The 18338-nt window shown below is 37.2% G+C and overlaps 1 long non-coding RNA gene across 1 annotated transcript; it reads right to left on the bottom strand.

Annotated features, from left to right (window-relative positions):
- Positions 1–215: 215 nt before the first annotated feature.
- Positions 216–3697, bottom strand: LOC113274058. Its single transcript, XR_003322744.1, has 11 exons — positions 3659–3697; positions 3040–3239; positions 2863–2947; positions 2682–2756; positions 2483–2602; positions 2281–2349; positions 1898–1947; positions 1598–1786; positions 1003–1220; positions 709–797; positions 216–588 (listed from the first exon to the last, which is right to left on the bottom strand). It is a non-coding gene; the product is annotated as an uncharacterized LOC113274058 (long non-coding RNA).
- Between the last annotated feature and the right edge of the window lie 14641 nt (positions 3698–18338).

Raw genomic sequence — 18338 nt, forward strand, 5'->3', positions numbered from 1 at the left:
TTTAGTAACAAACAATAACCGTTACGACTCAGAAAGTGGAAACAGGTTTTAGCCGTTACGAACTTTTTTGTAACATCAAAAAATTACTTCCATGCAACATTGACCTGGTCAAAATAGGTCAATATTGACCAATTTTGACCAGGTCAAGGATAACTGGCAGTTCATTTTCCGCCGGAAATAAGCCGGAATTCTAAATGCAATACCCTGCATACACCTCTCAATACATTCATCATCCACACTCAACAATCTATTCATATCACATTCATATAAAAAAATAATTGAAATTTTTGTAAGTACCAAATTTTACTGAAATTTCTCTAAGCACCAATTTTTTTGTTTTTGTTAAGTATCAGATTTCTAAGGGAATACAGGGAAGGTTCCAAATTTCTAATGGAAAACAGAAACTTACTAACTGCCTACAAAACTTGAATAACTGTAACTTACAAATCTTGAAGCTGTTATGTTTTCCACCCTTTCTGATCAAATAGAGCATCATTCGATTAACCACAACTAAGCTATATATCCTTTGCAGGCTTGGTTTGTTGAAAGCTTGGGCATCAAAAAACTCGATGTAGGCAGTAGGCAATCCTGCATAATACAACAGGTTGCATTATTATGACAAGTAAACTGGAAGAAATAATGTTCAATATACGCAGCAAGTAAATACAAACAAGCACAGGTGTAACAACAGATAGAAAATTTACTAACCACTGGAAAAGGTTGGAAACAAGATTCTCATTCTAGCCCATCCACTTTGAGACCAGATACTAGAAGCTTCTCATAAAAATTATCGTCAGCTGAGCCAGGAAACTCGCAAAGTTTGCAATTACAAAGTCAATTACAAATAAAATGCAGACAATGAGTGCTAAAACTACAAGACAATGAGTCAATAACATAAATATAGTAAATAATTGCACAGGACAATGAGTTGCCAAATCAGTGATACAAAAGTCAATAGATATAAAACTTAGAGAAATAAGCTATAGTTCAATTTATACTTACTCCATCTGATGCCAACCCAACTGCAGTTCACTTCCTACCAGCGCAATACCTCGTAAGTATAAACTGAGTGTCAAATCCACAAATTTAAACTTAATAGTACAAAATTTAACCAAGTGAAGTACTTAACAAGGATTGATATTTCCCCGGCTGGCTACTACTGCTTCAACTGACCTTGTGTGAAGTCCCTATGCATTCACATATAACATAACACAAACCACCTACAAATATATACAAAAAAATGATGGACTGACTGAAAATATCCGTTCATAAGCCGTTTCGTGTTCACATATATAGAAAAAAGTTACATTGGACAAGAACCACGTGCTCAAGGAATTTCATATCCTCTGATTTAGGGTGATCAGATCTTAACATGTTTCTTTGGGTGTGTGCTAGTCATAATGTGCAAACTTCAGCGAATATCTATACTAATTTACTGTTGTTGTATATTTGGTTAAGGATAGCTTGATGGGGGCCAATCATTTAGGAAGGTAAGGTCCTAACTAGAAACTTGCAGCAGATTCAGGCATGACAAGAGGGCTTAATGGGGACTGCTTTTTAAACTACCAACATGCAAGATAAAGCAAAAGATGAATACCATGATAAAGCAAAGCTACATCTAGTTTCATATTCTTGCATCAGGTTCTGCGTTGCCCAAGTGTAGAGAAGACTTTGTGTTGTCAGGAATCCAAGACGTTAGAACCGAGGAAGCAGCTACAAACATGGCTCTACGAGGCGCCCACTTCAAGCAAGTAGCTACACCTATCTGGCTATTCCAGCATGCCACCTATCAAAAAATGAAGTTGCATTGTCACTATTTCTCAATCAAACTTATATCGAGTTGCATATATCATTTGTATGTATATTTAATGCATTGTAAGGGAAAACAAAATTCTACCTCATTTAGCATGTACATGCTCCATGCATGTAAAGTACCATCTCCAGTGCCTGCAACAATATATAGATGCTATACTTAGTTCCCCAAAACCCCAGACCCAAACAAACAAATACTGTAAAACGAAAGAAACAAAAAGGAAATCCAATATATAATAGTTTCTAAATTCCAAAGTGACTTTGTCATCCTCGGAACAAAACCTCTCTTTGTATCTTGAACACTCATGCTAAGGGTGAGTACAAGAAATATTCCCAAGTGAATTTGTCATCCTCGGAGCAAAATCTCTCTTTGTTTCTTAAAACTCATGCTAAGGGGACTATAAGAAAAATTCCAAAGTGAATTTGTCATCGTCGAAAAAAAAGTAATAATTGCAGAGGTCATCCTACCACTAGTTAATGCAACAGCTGCTTGGGCTATCGTTGCAGGTTTCTCTGGTTGAAATCGCCGACTCTCCCCTGTAGAACAATATGCAAAGATGAATGAAATAACTGCACCTCATCATTGAGCCAGGAAAATACTCATTTTAGACAAGTAACATGTACAACAAACATGTGTATCTGTGAGTTTTGTGTATTAAGAGATGCATACCAAAAACTTTTCTCAGCACACTGTTGTCGCCAGCTTCCAAGTCCATGAAAAGAGCCACTGATGCATCATAACTGATTGCCTTCACATCCATTAAATTAATTTTCTTCCTGGACATCTGGACTGCAGATAAGTCACGCTTGAAGAGCTATGAAGGACTATGCGCATGAGAAGTCAGAAGAGTAACAATTAGTTATGGTACCTTTTCTTATATCCCACGTATCGATAATAATCCAGTTATGCTTTCCAGTTCAAGAGATCAAACCGATAAATAAAACTGCAAAGGAAATGGTTTACCAATCACAGAATCAGGATATGTAGTTACCAAAACAATGAAAATGTAAGGTAAGATAAGATCTCAATGGGAGCATAACTTGAGGTACCTTTCAGGAAGATAATTAACAGTTTCGTTCTGAATACTAAACTTGATAGATATCTTGCTTCGTACAAGGCCAGCCTCCGCGAAGGCTTTTTTATTTTTAAACACACAGGCAACATAATTTGAATTAACCATATTTTATTGAAGCATAAAATAGTAGAATACAAGGTCTACGCCTCACCATTTCAGCTTGGCACCATCTCTAAAATGTTTCTCAAGAGCACAATGAGAATCATAGTTAACACAGCACGCCATGCATTGTTGGTTCAAAAATTAGTTCATGATAACAATCCTTTAGTTTCTTCAAGAGCAGAATAGCTTCCTGTTGGGTGGAATCCACAGCAGCTGGAATAACTACTCGATGGAGCTTTTCAATTGAAGCTGAAGATGACAAAATCCGAGACCAGTTAGGAAATTTTATAATGACACGAAGCATAACAAGAATATGAAGCAGTATAAGATGTTGGCTTATGGTCTAAATCAATCTAAAAACAGCTAAAAGGAACACCGAAACATCATTGCCAATGGGCATGGCAAGATCATATAAAGAACAGCTAAAAACCACGAAACCAAAGACAACTATAAAACCAATTTGAACACTGAATTGAAGGTTTCTTGCACCCACTGATTAGCAATAAGCACCATTGCCTCAAGCCTGCAGTATAAGCAAAAGACTAGAGAGCAACAATGAACAATAACTGAAATCATAAAAACAAACCTAAAATCAGTTCATATTTCCAAACCCTAAAATAGAAATTAACGTAAAACCCTAAAATCAGTTCATATGTTGAAACTTATACCTTTTAAGTTGGATTAACAAATCAGTTCTTCAGTTCTTTAAACCCTAACATGAAATCAGGAAAAAAAATCGAATTAGATTTAATTGAAGAAGATTAACAAATCTAAATAAGAAGAAACAAATCGTATCAGATTCACGGATCAACAAAATCGTATTAGAAACAAATCGAAAACCTAAAAACCAGACGATTGAAAAACTTAGAAACCCTAAAAATCGAAAAAGTTACTGAAAAGATCGATGAACACTTACACAGATTGACGATTGAAGAGATTTATGTGTGATTTTTGTGATGATTTCATCGACTCATCGTTTGAGAGGAAGAGAAGAGAGGCATGTGTTGAGAGGAAGAGAAGAGAGGCAGGAGCCTAAGAGGAAAAAAAAAGAGAAATGAAAATGAAAACTTGATCTCGATTTTGGTAGGGTGTATCCTCAAAATCACGCATGTGAATGGCACACACGTGGGAGGAAACATCCTTACGTACAACTCGTCGTGGGTGAAAACATAATGCTACGCATGTGAATGGCACACGCACATACTCAAGGTGTTACGATCCAAGTGTGACCAAGCATGTGACTCGCACGCCTATAAAAAAATGAGTAACGGCTTAAGCCTGTTGCGAATTTTAAAAAAATTAGTAACGACTTGAGCCTGTTCGAATTTTTTGTAACGGCCATTTGTAACGGGAATTTTGTAACGGCCATTTGTAACGGGAATTTTGTAACGGGCATAAATCCGTTACAAATTCCTGGTACGAATCCTGGAATTTGGTGTAGTGTTAGGTTTGTGTAACCGTGCCCAAACATGTACATTCGTTGGTTCAACAATAGTTAACCAAATGGTTGGCCATATGATCACTTTCATATTAACCATATTCTTCTTTAACATAACTAGTTCAAATGAACTAGTTAGAGAGTTGTTCAATTGCTTAGATTTTATAGAAGTATACAAGACACAATCGAAGCAAAAACGATTTGATTCACTCGAATCGATTCATGAACTTTATAGCCACGATTTGCAAACTTGCATTCCTTAGTTTATATAAGTTTAAGTTCACGAATAATCATCTTTAGAAATAACCAACTCAAGTACGCAGACTGAGTTCGCGGACTTAAGTTCCCAAAAGAGTTTACAAACTCCAACAGATTTTATCGGGCAGAGAACCTCCGACAGTTCGCGGACTGGTTTTCCGATTTTCCTGATCAACAAAGTACGCATACTTTGGTTCAAGGAATAAGGACTTATACATATATGTGTTACCACACAATGCTTATATCCAACATTGGTTATATATTCTAAACTCTCATTTCAATCATTGAAACATTCTTATAGGACGTAATATAGTTTTTATTCACAAACTATTTTTCGTCAAAGCCATTTTCAAATTATTGAAACATAATATGACTTTCATCACTAGGTAAAGATGAACTTGGCCAAAGCGAAAGCTTACCAACACATATTTCGAGAAACTCGGCTCAAAATAGCAAATGTGTATAATCAGTCTATATAGCAAAACGACTTTTGTCTCAAGCTAGGAGATAGAGTAGATAGACTTTTGAGTGATAGATAAGTTCAAGTCTTCACATACCTTGTAGTCGATGAAGTTCCACTAGTTCCGTGAGTAGTTCTTCGTCTTGTATGATCATCTCCATGGAGTTCTTGAGCTCAACCACACTTTCTATCCTAGTCTGAGACTTAGTTATAGTAGACTAGAAATCAAGACTTATAGTTTTGATAACTAACATTGACAAACATGCTTGAGATAGCAACGCATGCAAGTTCGACCGAGCAGTGCTCTAACAATCTCCCCCTTTGTCAATTTTAGTGACAAAACTATCAATACATATGGAATAAAAAAATAAATAATACACTTTTGTAGCTCCTATTACACGTGCCTAATCTTCAACATTACTCGAAATCTTCGTCACTTCCAAGTATTCCAATGATTCCAAAGGTTGTAAGTTTAGCATCATCGTTGTTGAAAATCCGTAGCTATAACAATGAGAAAACAGAATTCTCGATCATTTTTATACAGTGTCATAGTATCATTATGTAGTATCAAAGTTCAATTGTATCACAACTTCGACAACAATACTATGGTGATATGTATCACTCCCCCTTAGTCAATACTCCATCTCACATGGAAACCACTCCCCCTTACACAATGATATGAAAACCATATGTATTTGTAGTGTGAACTACATATTAATTCTCCCCCTTTTTGTCAATAAAATTGGCAAAGGTACAAGAACGGGATCCTAATGAAATTTCCAAAAGAGACATTTCATGACTAAAAGAAAGCACATATCAACTTATTTAGATGCAATCATAAAGCCGAAGCTAAATGCATTCATCAAGGAGTTTAAAGATACAAGATAACCCCTATAATATTCCACAGCCGCACTCCCCACAAATATTTGTCAATCAAGCACAAGTTCAATTAAGAACTCTCCCCCATAATATGCGATTCCCGAAAGAACAACAAGAACGACCTTAATTTCCAAAGAAAAGAAGGATTTCTTTGGACATAACAAACCACATATGAATTTTAATTTGAATCCAATTAATACTCAATTCAATTAACCAGAGAACTCATGATTAATTAAAATGAAAATTCTCAACATAATAAAACTTACGGAGCTGCACAATATACACATAAAATATGGATCAGGGAAGATCAATACTGTGGAATAGACAAGGATTCATTCTATTTTCCATCACTATTTGCACAATAACATATAATAGACATAATCCTCGTAAACAAAAGTTCATCCTATCTTCCATCAATAATGACATAATAGGCTTCAAAATTTTGTGATGTCAAAAGCTCATTCATTCTTTTGTCAATACATGCATATCGACATACGAAAGACATAACTTTTGAACAGGTAAGGGACAATCATAGTTCACGGACGCAACCACACATATCCCATAACATATTGCAATATATAAAACCATAAAGATTAATACTGCAAAAATATCATCTTCCAAACAATTTTTTAGAATTTAAATAAATAAACCTAAAAACATGAAGATGAAAACGTTGGACATAGCTATGTGTAATCAAAATAATGGGTATTCCAAACTCTAGTTATTCTTCTAAATAAATCAATAAAAGAAGATTTACTAAGCAAACTATCTCTTAGAGAACATGATTTTTTTTTTAAAACACTAAACCCGGTCAGCAACTAGAGATTGAACATGGGCAAGTTCATCAGTTGCTTTCTTCAGTTCGTTTTTCAGAAAATCAAGATTCCTTGTTGCAATTCCGAGTTGTTCACGTACGATCTCAAAATCTCGAAGAATATTTCCTACCAGTTATGAAGGCATCTGAACTGGTAGTTCGTTTTCATGATCGATAGCATGATAGCATGTTATGAAAACAGGATTTTTGTGAAACTCGATAGTCTTTCCCTTCTTGACTTCATCATCTTTGTTGCTTTCATCTATTGTGAACACAAAAAAAATTCAGTAGAATCTTTTGACCTTATGGAACAATGTATCAGTTGATGACACATACGCATACCCGTTGGTATGCGTACGGGTATGCGTACCTAAGGTGATTGGTTTACTAGTTTGCAAAATACAAACTCAGAAGAAATTTTCGGTATGAAAACTTCCACTGGTATGCGTACGGATAGACGTATTCAACCTGTCTCCTTCACCAATACCGCATGAACACATATGCACGCACTTGGTTTCCGACACATGGATTTATACACTAATGTGCGAACACACTATATATGCTTGTATCCATAAATGGTAATATTAACTCTACATTTCAATCATTGAAACATTCTTCTATAATGTTATAACAATCGTTATTCACGACTATCCTCATCAAAGCTATTTTCAAGATTGAAACGTCATCATGACTTTCGTCACGCGTAAAGATGAAAATGGTTAAAGCGAAAGCTTACCAACACATATTTCGAGAGAAATATAGACGAGTAAACTCGGATCGAAATAGCAAATGTGTATGTATGAAAACTATCATACTTATACGACTTTGTCTCAAGAGTAGAAGATAGAATAGACTTTTGAGTGATAGATAAGTTCAAGTCTCCACATACCTTTTAGTCGGATGAAGTTCCACTGGTTCCTCGAGTAGTTCTTCATCTTCATAAGATGGTCTCCATGGAGTCTGGATCTCAGCTACACTTAACTATCCTGGACCGAGACATAGTCATAAGTAAACTAGAAATCAAAACATATAGTTTTGATCACTAATATTGACAAAGATGCTTGAGATAGCAACACATGCGAGTTCGACCGAGAAATGCTCTAACAGAATCAATCAATTAGAATATCCAACCTTTGGTTGTTGATTTACATTGATTGATACTTGAACATTGGTCTTTGGTACCATTCAAGTGATTTCTCTTGTATTCAATTAAACTCGCAGATTTCTATTTGCGTGAGTAAGAATTGAATCGAGAAAGAGAGATAACACTCTTTAATATACTTTATTAAGATTGAGTCTAGTTGATTCTCTTGAAAGTATATTGGAGTTAGTCCATACATATTGCTAAGCGAAATATTGGGTGTGGTTGTTGTACCCCCGCTTTTTCAAATAGAGAAAGGTGTCGCGGGACCGATAAACCTAGAGGCCGGCCATTCCCTAGCTGTGGTCGTTCCCACACCTTACAATCCCTAGTCTTTCATAATTATTATTTCCCTCATCTCATGAAACTCCTCCGATTGAGTAAAAATCATGGTTTCTTCATATTTTCTCAAATATTGCTCAAACCATGAAAAAGCCAAAAAGTCAAATGGTCACATGACCGACTAGGCTATTCAAAAATATTAAAATATTATTATTATTTTAATATTCTCAAAATACTGATCAAACGAGCTAAATTCTACTTGCTCATTCGAGCAAAATCAAGAATTTCAGTCAAAGATCAAACTCTTCTGAAAATAAAAAATATTGCTCAATCACACACCAGAAAATATCAAAACTCTCAGGGTTGAGACACAGACATTATGATGACACGGGCATGCCTCCTTGACCAACCAAGTCCGGCCCTAAAGCTTGCAAGGATCCGGTCCCACACATTCTTATGATTTTGACCTAATTTGCGCAATTGCTCATATTGGGTCCAAACTCTTTCCAACCAACTTGGAGTTTGCTCAAACGACCATCAGCTGGTCCCACGACCACCAATGACCGGTCTCATGCCCTCTTAGTCGGTCCCTCACTTTTCCATAAATAGGTTTTATCACCCAATGCTCAATCGAGCACTATTTCAATAAATGATGAAACCGACATTTAATCATCATTCTTTCACCAACCGGTCAACTAAAGATCTAGGTACGCGCTCACTCGGACACTTGGGCGCCACATGGACGTCTATCATCCCATGTGGTTGGTCCCCCCTCACTCATGACCTATTTTCAGCAATTCATCAGTTAACGAACAATTGATCAAAAATTAGGGTTTCGAACAAACACTCCACAAATCATCATTCTGAGCAATTTCAAACACTAATAAATTTATGTTGATTCAACAATCAACATCTGGATTAATCATATACTATTTGGTAGTCTATCAATATTTCAGTTAATATTTTATTGGGTCACGTTACCAATAAATAATTCGTCGAATTGAGCAATACTTGCTCAGTTGCTCGAATATTGATCCAACTATCAATATTCAGTAATTTATCAGTAATTCGTCGAATTGAGCAATACTTGCTCAGTTGCTCGAATACTGATCCAACTATCAATATTCAGTAATTTATCGATATTCAATAATTCGTCGAATTGAGCAATACTTGCTCAGTTGCTCGAATATTGATCCAACTATCAATATTCCATAATTCGTCGAATTGAGTGATACTTGCTCAGTTGCTCGAATATTGATCCAACTATTAATATTCAGTAATTCGTCGAATTGAGCAGTACTTGCTCAGTTGCTCGAATTTACAATATTTGCTCAGACGAGAAATAACAACATAAGAACTGTACGTATGTTCAATCCATGAATCAATGAGCATTCATCACCCATGCTCAATTCAAAAAAAAACTCAAGTCAACGACTGACTAATCAAATACACGTATGCTTTGCAGCCTCCACGTTCGTGAGACATCAATCACTTCACATGGGGGATATCAATTAGGGTTTGGTCTGGCAGCCTACGACACGTGTGTTCATCCATAATGGTTGAAGGAGTTAGCAAAGTAGTGGGTGCACGATCAGTCAAGTCTCCACACGACATGGAACTAACTTTACCATGATCTACCATTTTCCCACTCTTTCATTCCAGAAACCGTAACACTTACTGGGATCAATGTTTTTACTATTCTGACAATATAAATAAGTCTTTGAATCCATGATTGAAATAGACAACATTCGTCTACACATAATTTCTCGAGCAATTACTCTCAAGAATTCATCAATCTACCAGAACTTATTTGAACCCATCAGTTCACAGAAAACTTGCAGAAACCTTCAACACATCTACAATCCTTGATCATCACCGGTCCCACACAATTCTCAGCTTCCCTCGTACAGATCAACCCATCCCCCTCTTTGTGAACGAATTGACTCTGGAACGGCCATTGACTTGGTTTAGGACGGAGTCCTACAGATTGACCTCCCGAATCTAAGCACTCCCTTTGCAGTGCATCTGTGTGAGGTTGAACAGTTTGCTAGGTTGAGGAGTCTCGAAAACACGCTCGTCTCTTCACTTCCCTAAAAAACCAGCAAATCGTTTTTCCCCATCTACAGATTGGCGACCACATTGGGAGATCATTCTCTCGGTTGCAATCTCACATTTTCGCAAGATGGCTGGTCTTAGGTATGGGTTAGTTACAAATGCAAATGACGCTAGCACTAGCAACAATAACAATGATGGTATTCCAGAAACTATTCGTGCTTTCAACAATGGTGGTGATACTACTCCTCAAACCAACATTGAAAATCATCCTCTCTTCGGCCGGTCTCCCGAAGAAATCATAGAAAATCCACCTACCATAGCCGATCTCATGAAGGTCCAGGAAGTACTCGCTAAAAATCCGACTGACATGGATGCAACACAGAAAACGTTGTGGAATTATCTCAAAACTCTCACTGACAAGATGTCAGAGAAGATTCATGAGAAAGGAAAAGCCAAGGAAACATCTTCAACTGTTGATCCTGAAGTTGTTCCAGTCCACGTAGTTGACGATGATGAAGTCCACAAAGCTGCGGAAAACCCACCAACAAAGGAGTCTGCCGGTTTCATCACTCGTGAAGATCTAGAGCGATTCATGGAGGATCGAGGAAAGAGAAAGGCACCACCTTCCATCGTCATCAACCTCTCTATTCCTATGGTGTACATAGGATTTCTCTCCCGAAAGGATATACTTCTCCAGCGTTCACACTTTACAATGGAACGGGGATGCCCGAGAGCATGTTTCTCAATTCCTGGATGCATCAGGAGAACATGAACACAACCATGACGCCTGACTGAAGGAGTTCTCAAAGTCTCTGACCGGCCGAGAATATACTTGGTACAACAACATCGCACCAAGGAGCATCGCTAATTGGGGATAAATGGTTAATGCCTTCTACAGGAATTACTTTTTCGTTTCAGAGCAGATTACTCTTTCTGACTTAGGGAGAATGGCTCAGAAAAACACCGAACATCCGAACGAATATGTGAAGAGGTTCAGAATTCAAGCCTTGGATTGTCATGATCCTAATGTTACTGAACAACAATTGGTGGACTTGTGCATCAACGGGATGATCCATGTCTACAGAGCCTTGCTGGAAAATCTCCGATTCCAAACTTTCTCAGAACTCCATGAAGCGGCTAAGCAATCAACAACTACTGCTCCATCCTTACTGGAAAGAACAAAAACTGTCAAAACCGAGGAGCCGCGAGACACTCGAAGCAATATCAGACGCCTAGTCAATAAAAAATACAATGTCCAACCTTCCACGAATATTGCTGAAGGAAGCAAGAGGAAATCTGAGGCGCAGCATAAGAATGCTCCTCCGGCGTCCCATCCCACAAAAGCACCAAGGAAGGACAACCAGGATAGAAATGCACAACCACCGGCTCAGCGTCAACAGAACAACCAAGAAGATCCATATTTACCTTTTTCCATCGAAGAGGTTATCGAGTTGTTGGAAGTCTGGATTCAAGATGGTGTGATCAAACTACCTCCCGTCAGAAGAGAGCCAACTGAAGAAGAAGTGGAAAACCCACGCTACCGCTATTTCCACAAATATGTCATCCATCCAACCAGTGATTGCAGAACTTTGAAACGCATATTCAAAGATAAATCTGATTCAGGGGAACTGGGGACTGAAGGAGTGCACAGAAATCCTCTTCCGATCAGGACCTTCACGCTCTCTGAACCAGCTGTCAAGGGAGCATTCCAATCTCTGATTGAACATGCCTGTGAATTGCTATACCTGTCAAAGGCCCAGAGAAGTGATCTATTTGCAGCATTGAATCACATAGTGTCAGGGAAGCGTCTAGTAATCCATGAGACACTCTCTGAGCCTCTAACAACAGAAAATGAGATGTATGTCTGGGGACTTCTCACTACAGTTCACCTCAAAGGAAATGAATTCAAGCGAACGTTGGTTGATGTGGGCACCACTGTCAATATCATTCCTTTGAAAACCCTCAGAGCTGCAGGTATTACTCGACAAGAAGCCACTCATGCCCCCATTGCAATCTGAGATCATGAAGGAGTTTCCAGGGACGCATATGGTTTCATCATCCTCAAGATAAAAAACAGTTCAACCTGGGCAGAAACCAAATTTCACATAATCAGGGAAGACCCGGGATATGATATGATCCTTGGACGAACATGGATTCATGCTGAAAAGGTAACTCCAACACCTTCAATTGCACATTTCTCTGTTTAAGAAAGATATGATTATGAAGAAACAGAGGATACTCCATCATTCGAGCATCAGGAGGAAGTCAAAGCCTTGACGGAACTGAAGCAAAAACCTGAGGAAATGCACATACTTTCATCCAAAGGTTCCGCACTCAGGCAAGTCTTATTCCTCCTCATGCGTCCATATTGTCAACTATCAAATATGCTACCCTGGTCAGGGGACTCAATATTTCTAATAACTCAACACTCACCAAACGATATGAGTGGTTGATTTCTCCTTGGCAATACTTCACCAAGTGGTTGGATGCAGAACCTCTCAAAATTCAGCATTCAACTGACACAGTTATTGCTATGATAATGGCTGAGTTCTACAAGCACTCTCCCTTGCACGAGTGTCCATATGTGCCACAAAGTCAGGAAACTTTGACTGCACGACCATGGAACCCCATCATCATCAGAGGAATGCCGAATCAACAAAAGATCTTCAGGCTGAGAACCATCAAGAAAAACAAATTTCATGAAGGAGATTTGGTTCTCAAAGCCACTAAGCGCAATTTCCATTCGGCTAGGAGTTCCAATTGGGAAGGGCCTTTCATGGTTGCTAGTTCCATAGTTGGAGGATACTACGAGATGATCAACACTGATGGAAGGACCATACCAGTAATACGGGAGAATTGGCTCAAAGCCTTTGATACCTGAGATGTTCGGAGTCTTGGGGTGTCATTCTCTCAAGACACGAGCGACTGTTCGAGACACCCAGTGCATTTTAGGATTTTCTATTACCTGTATTTTCAATTCCTCCAAAATGTTTGCAATACTTGCATCCAGTATTTGAATTCAATAATTTATCAAAGTTTTTTTATTTAAAGAAAAATCTCTACCAAATCCAAAAGGAAATCCTCAATCAACGTGTATTCAAAAAACCAATCAAAAATCAAAACAAAAAACTAAATTCTCACATCTCTCAGAAGTTCAAGGTTCAAGAGATTATGGAAAGGGAAACAAAAGGAAACCGGCAAAGTAAGATTTCTTCTTCTCTGCATTCTCCAATACTTGCAAGGCCGCCTTCTCCAACTCCAGCTTCTCAGTCAACTCAACAATCTTAGCCATTTTCTCCACCACAACATGACTGGTAAAAGGTATATTGTTCTCTACTGCATCCTCGATGGTTTCAATATTTTCACAAAGCCACTTCAAGTTGAAACCAAGTTCTTCAGATTTATTCAAGTTATACTCCCAATCAAAGAGTACATCTTGAGTAACAGTACATCTGGCCCTGGTTCTTATATTATTTATGACACGCAAGATGTTTCCTACTTGCATTGTCAAGAACTAGCTGCGCTTTGGATCCTTGGTGACAACAATATGACCGTACATCTTCCACAACTACTCATACATGTCAGCATGCCCAATGGGAAAGCTAAATCCACCGACTGATGTGTGCTACAGGAGTAAATCACCAAATGGAGGATCACAAACAATCCCTGCATTAGTATATTCGTGCACTATTATGCGATTCTCAATCACTGAAGCAACTTCAACAGTCATAGCAGCAGTTTCCTCAACAGCTGGAGCAACTTCTTCCACTCTTGGCCCGGTCTCTTAGATGCAATCATTAAGCCGAAGCTAAATGCATTCATCAAGGAGTTTATAAAGATACAAGATAACCCCTATAATATTCCACAGCCGCACTCCCCACAAAGATTTGGAAATTAAGCACAAGTTCAATTAAGAACTCTTCCCCATAATATGTCATTCCCGAAAGAACAACAAGAGCGACCTTAATTTCAAAAAGAAAAGAAGGATTTATTTGGACATAAGAAATCACATACAAGTATAAATTTTAATCCAAAATATTCAATTAAATTAACCATAAGAGAACCCACGATTAATTTAATCGAACATGCTCAACATAAGTAAACTTATGGAGACTTAAAAACACTCAATTAGATTAATCACAAGAAAACCCACAGTTAATCTAATCGAAATACACAACTAAGCTAATCACAAAAGTAATCAATTTAATTAGTCATGCTCGACACAAAGTATCTCATGGAACAACAACTATGCCAAAACAATGACTAAGTCGATAGAGCTCGACACAAGACACCTTATGGAACAACACAGTATGTACACAAAAAAATTTGGATCGGAAATTGACCTTATACCGTGGAATAAACAAGGACTCATTCTATTTTCCATCACCATTTGCACAATGACATACAATAGAAATAATCCTTGAATACACAATATTTTAACCCATCTTTCATCAAAAAATGACGTAATAGGATTGACTTTTGTATTTGTCAAAAGTCAATTCATTCTTTTATCAATACATGCATATCGACTTACGAAAGACTTTACTTTTGACAAGATATGGGACAATAAAGTTCATGGACGCAAACATACATATCCCATAACAAGATTGCAATATATAAAATCATAAAAATTAATACTGCAAAATCATCTTCCGAACAATTTTTTAGAATTTAAACAATTAAACCTAAAAACATGAAGATTAAAATGTTGGAGATAGCTATGTGTAATTACAATAATAGCTATTTCAAACTCTAGTAATCCTTCTCAAAAATATGAATAAATTCTCATAAGAAGTTTCCTAGGCATCAAGATAAACTCGTAATGCACATACAAGATGATTTGTCCTTTCAGGGTAGAATCAATCTTTTTCGCATGGATTTACACCAATAATAGCTACCAAAAGCGTACAAAAAGATTTTCTTAACAAAGAAGAACATACAAAGTCAATAACGACCATGCACCATAGTTCACATAGGATGATTGTGAACATTCAAGAATTCCATAGCACTGCGTACTACTTTCCATTCTTGAACTTCCTTCTTTGTGATTCACCAACAACATTCTTGTGAAAGCTAAAAATTGGCTTAGAAGAGTAGTACTCCAAGAATCCAAGTTCCCAAGTTCAATAGAAGTGGAACAAGTGCAACGAAACAGAGCAAAATACTCAAAAACAAGAGACAGGACAAATACCAATCTTAACTTATTCAAATTCAAGTTTTCTCATCTACAGTTTGAATAGAATTCAAATATGAAGAAAATGCAAAAAGAATGAGGTCATTCCGAGTTCGGACGAAGAAGTAACGGCCAAAACAAATTTACCGATATCGACGTCAAGTATGCATAAGGGTTTGCAAACGAATTTTTGTATCCTGGAGCAGTATGCAAATGGGTATGCGTACCTAAACCCCTGGATTTTGATTTTAAATGATGTTAAGCATACCTGGTATGTGTACCATGTAGTCCAAACATCCCGAACTATTATTTTCAAACCTAAACATTTAAGAACCTTAAACACAAATCAAGTTAGGTAGAAAAGAACGATAAGAAAGGTACATGAGTCATTATAAGTTCCCTAATAAAATAAAAGCACAAATCTTTCTCAAGTTTATAGACACACCTTTTTATATGAATCCAATTGAATTCTACAGCCTTACCAAACATAATCTGTGCGCCCCAATTTTCGTGCTTCCCTCACCGTATACATAACAGGGCATTCCTTGGTGAGGGTGCACTTAAAACACACTCAAGTTGTTTTGAGGTGAACAATGTCTTGCTCACCACAAGTGACTTTTGGATTATCATGAAAGAGATCACTCTTAGAACCTTTTACATCCAAATCCATCTTTCCAAAGAACTCTTTAAGTTCCAACATCATGATAATGCCTTCTCCATAGTCATGGAGTTTTATGGGAGATCATTCCTTTTCATTCCTTTTCTTTGGAACCCACTTATGAGTGCGTTTAGAAACAACTGGAACCTTCTTCCCGTTACTCTCTTCAAGATTTCTCGAAAGAAGATTGGATTTACTATTCTTTTGCAAGTTAGTCTTTCTCCAACTGGGAACATCGGATCTTGTCTTTGCCTTTACGAAGTTATCCTTTTGATAACCATTACGATTGTGAAAAGGATTCGTATGACGTTTATAGGAAAAAATAGGTTTATCACAACACTGATTCCTTTGCCTAAAGGTTGGACAGTTACAACCTGTAGCATTAAGGGGATTAGCCTTAACATATGATCTTGGTTTCACAACTTCTTGTGATGCCCAAACAAGAACATCATGAAGTTTCTCATTCCTTATACGGAAACGACATATCCTTTCTAGGTGACATTTATTTCCGCAATGCTAGCAAACATAAGGAATGTTCTTACCTCGATTCGTATGAACTGAATTTGGAGGTTGATATACTTTGCTCTTGAAAAAGCGGGGGTCTAACAACCACACTCAATATTTCGCTTAGTAATCTGTATGGACAAACTCCAATATACTTTCTAGAGAATCAACTAGACAGTCAGACTCAATCTAGATAAAAGTACATCAAATAGTTTTATGTCTCAATCTCTAGATTTGATCTATACTCAAGCAAATAGAAATATGCGAGTCTTTATCAAAGAGAGATAACTTGGATGGTACCAAAGACCAATATCCAAGTGTCAATCAATTTAAATCAACAACCAAAGGTTGGATATTCTAATTGATTGATCTTAACGCACAACCTGTGATATTTCAATTAGATAACAAAATAAATGTGGAATAGAAATAACACAGACACCAAAATTTTTGTTAACGAGGAAACCGCAGATGTAGAAAAACCTCGGTACCTAGTCCAGATTGAACACCACACTGTATTAAGTCGCTACAGACACTAGCCTACTACAAACTAACTTCGGCCTGGACTGTAGTTGAACCCCAACCAATCTCACATTGATCCAAGGTACAGTTATGTTCCTACGTCTCTGATCCCAGCAGGATACTATGTAGTTGATTCCCTTAGCTGATCTCACCCAAAACTAAGAGTTGCTACGACCCAAAGTCGAAGACTTTAATAAACAAATTTGTATCACACAGAAAAGTCTACGATAATATATAAATCTGTCTGCCACGAATATACCTATGCGTTTTGTTCCGTCTTTTGATAGAAATCAAGGTGAACAAGAACCAATTGATAAACCGGACTTATATTCCCGAAGAACAACCTAGTATTATTAATCACCTCACAATAATATTAATCGACGCGGCGAAAGAAGATATTGCGGAATCACAAACGATGAGACGAAGATGTTTGTGATTACTTTTTATCTTTCCCTATCGGAGATATAATCTCAAGCCAATTCTTTCAATTGAACTCGTACGATAGAAAATGCCAAGATCAGATCACACAACTACGAGAAAGTAGTATCGGTCTGGATTCGCAATCCCAATGAAGTCTTTAAGTTGTTAACCTGGTTTAGAAGAAGAAACCAACGATTAAAGGAGAATCGACTCTAGCTTACCACAACTAGTATATCACACAGAATGTGTGGGGATTAGGTTTCCCAGTTGCTAGAGTTCTCCCTTATATACTCTTTCAAATCAGGGTTTTCAATCAATGTTAGCTTGGTAACAAAGCATTCAATATTCACCGTTAGATGAAAACCTGATTAGATTCAAGCTAATATTTATCAACCGTTAGATCGAACATATAGCTTGTTATACACAAATGGGATGCACGTTTCTAGGCTTGTGTAACCGTACCCAAACTTGTACATTAGTTAGTTCAACAATAGTTAACCAAATGGTTATCCATATGATCACTTTCATATCAACCATATTCTTCTTCACCATAACTAGTTCAAATGACTCAAATGAACTAGTTAGAGAGTTGTTCAATTGCAAGGAAATCTTATGTACTACACAAGACACAAATGAAGCAAAAACGATGTGATTCACTCAAATCGGTTCATGAACTATATAGCCACGGTTTGCAATTGCATTCCTTAGTTTATATAAGAATAAGTTCACAAACATCGTTTTTAGATA

The sequence above is a fragment of the Papaver somniferum genome, chromosome 4 (genome assembly GCF_003573695.1).
Source record: "Papaver somniferum cultivar HN1 chromosome 4, ASM357369v1, whole genome shotgun sequence".
Taxonomy (NCBI): domain Eukaryota; kingdom Viridiplantae; phylum Streptophyta; class Magnoliopsida; order Ranunculales; family Papaveraceae; genus Papaver; species Papaver somniferum.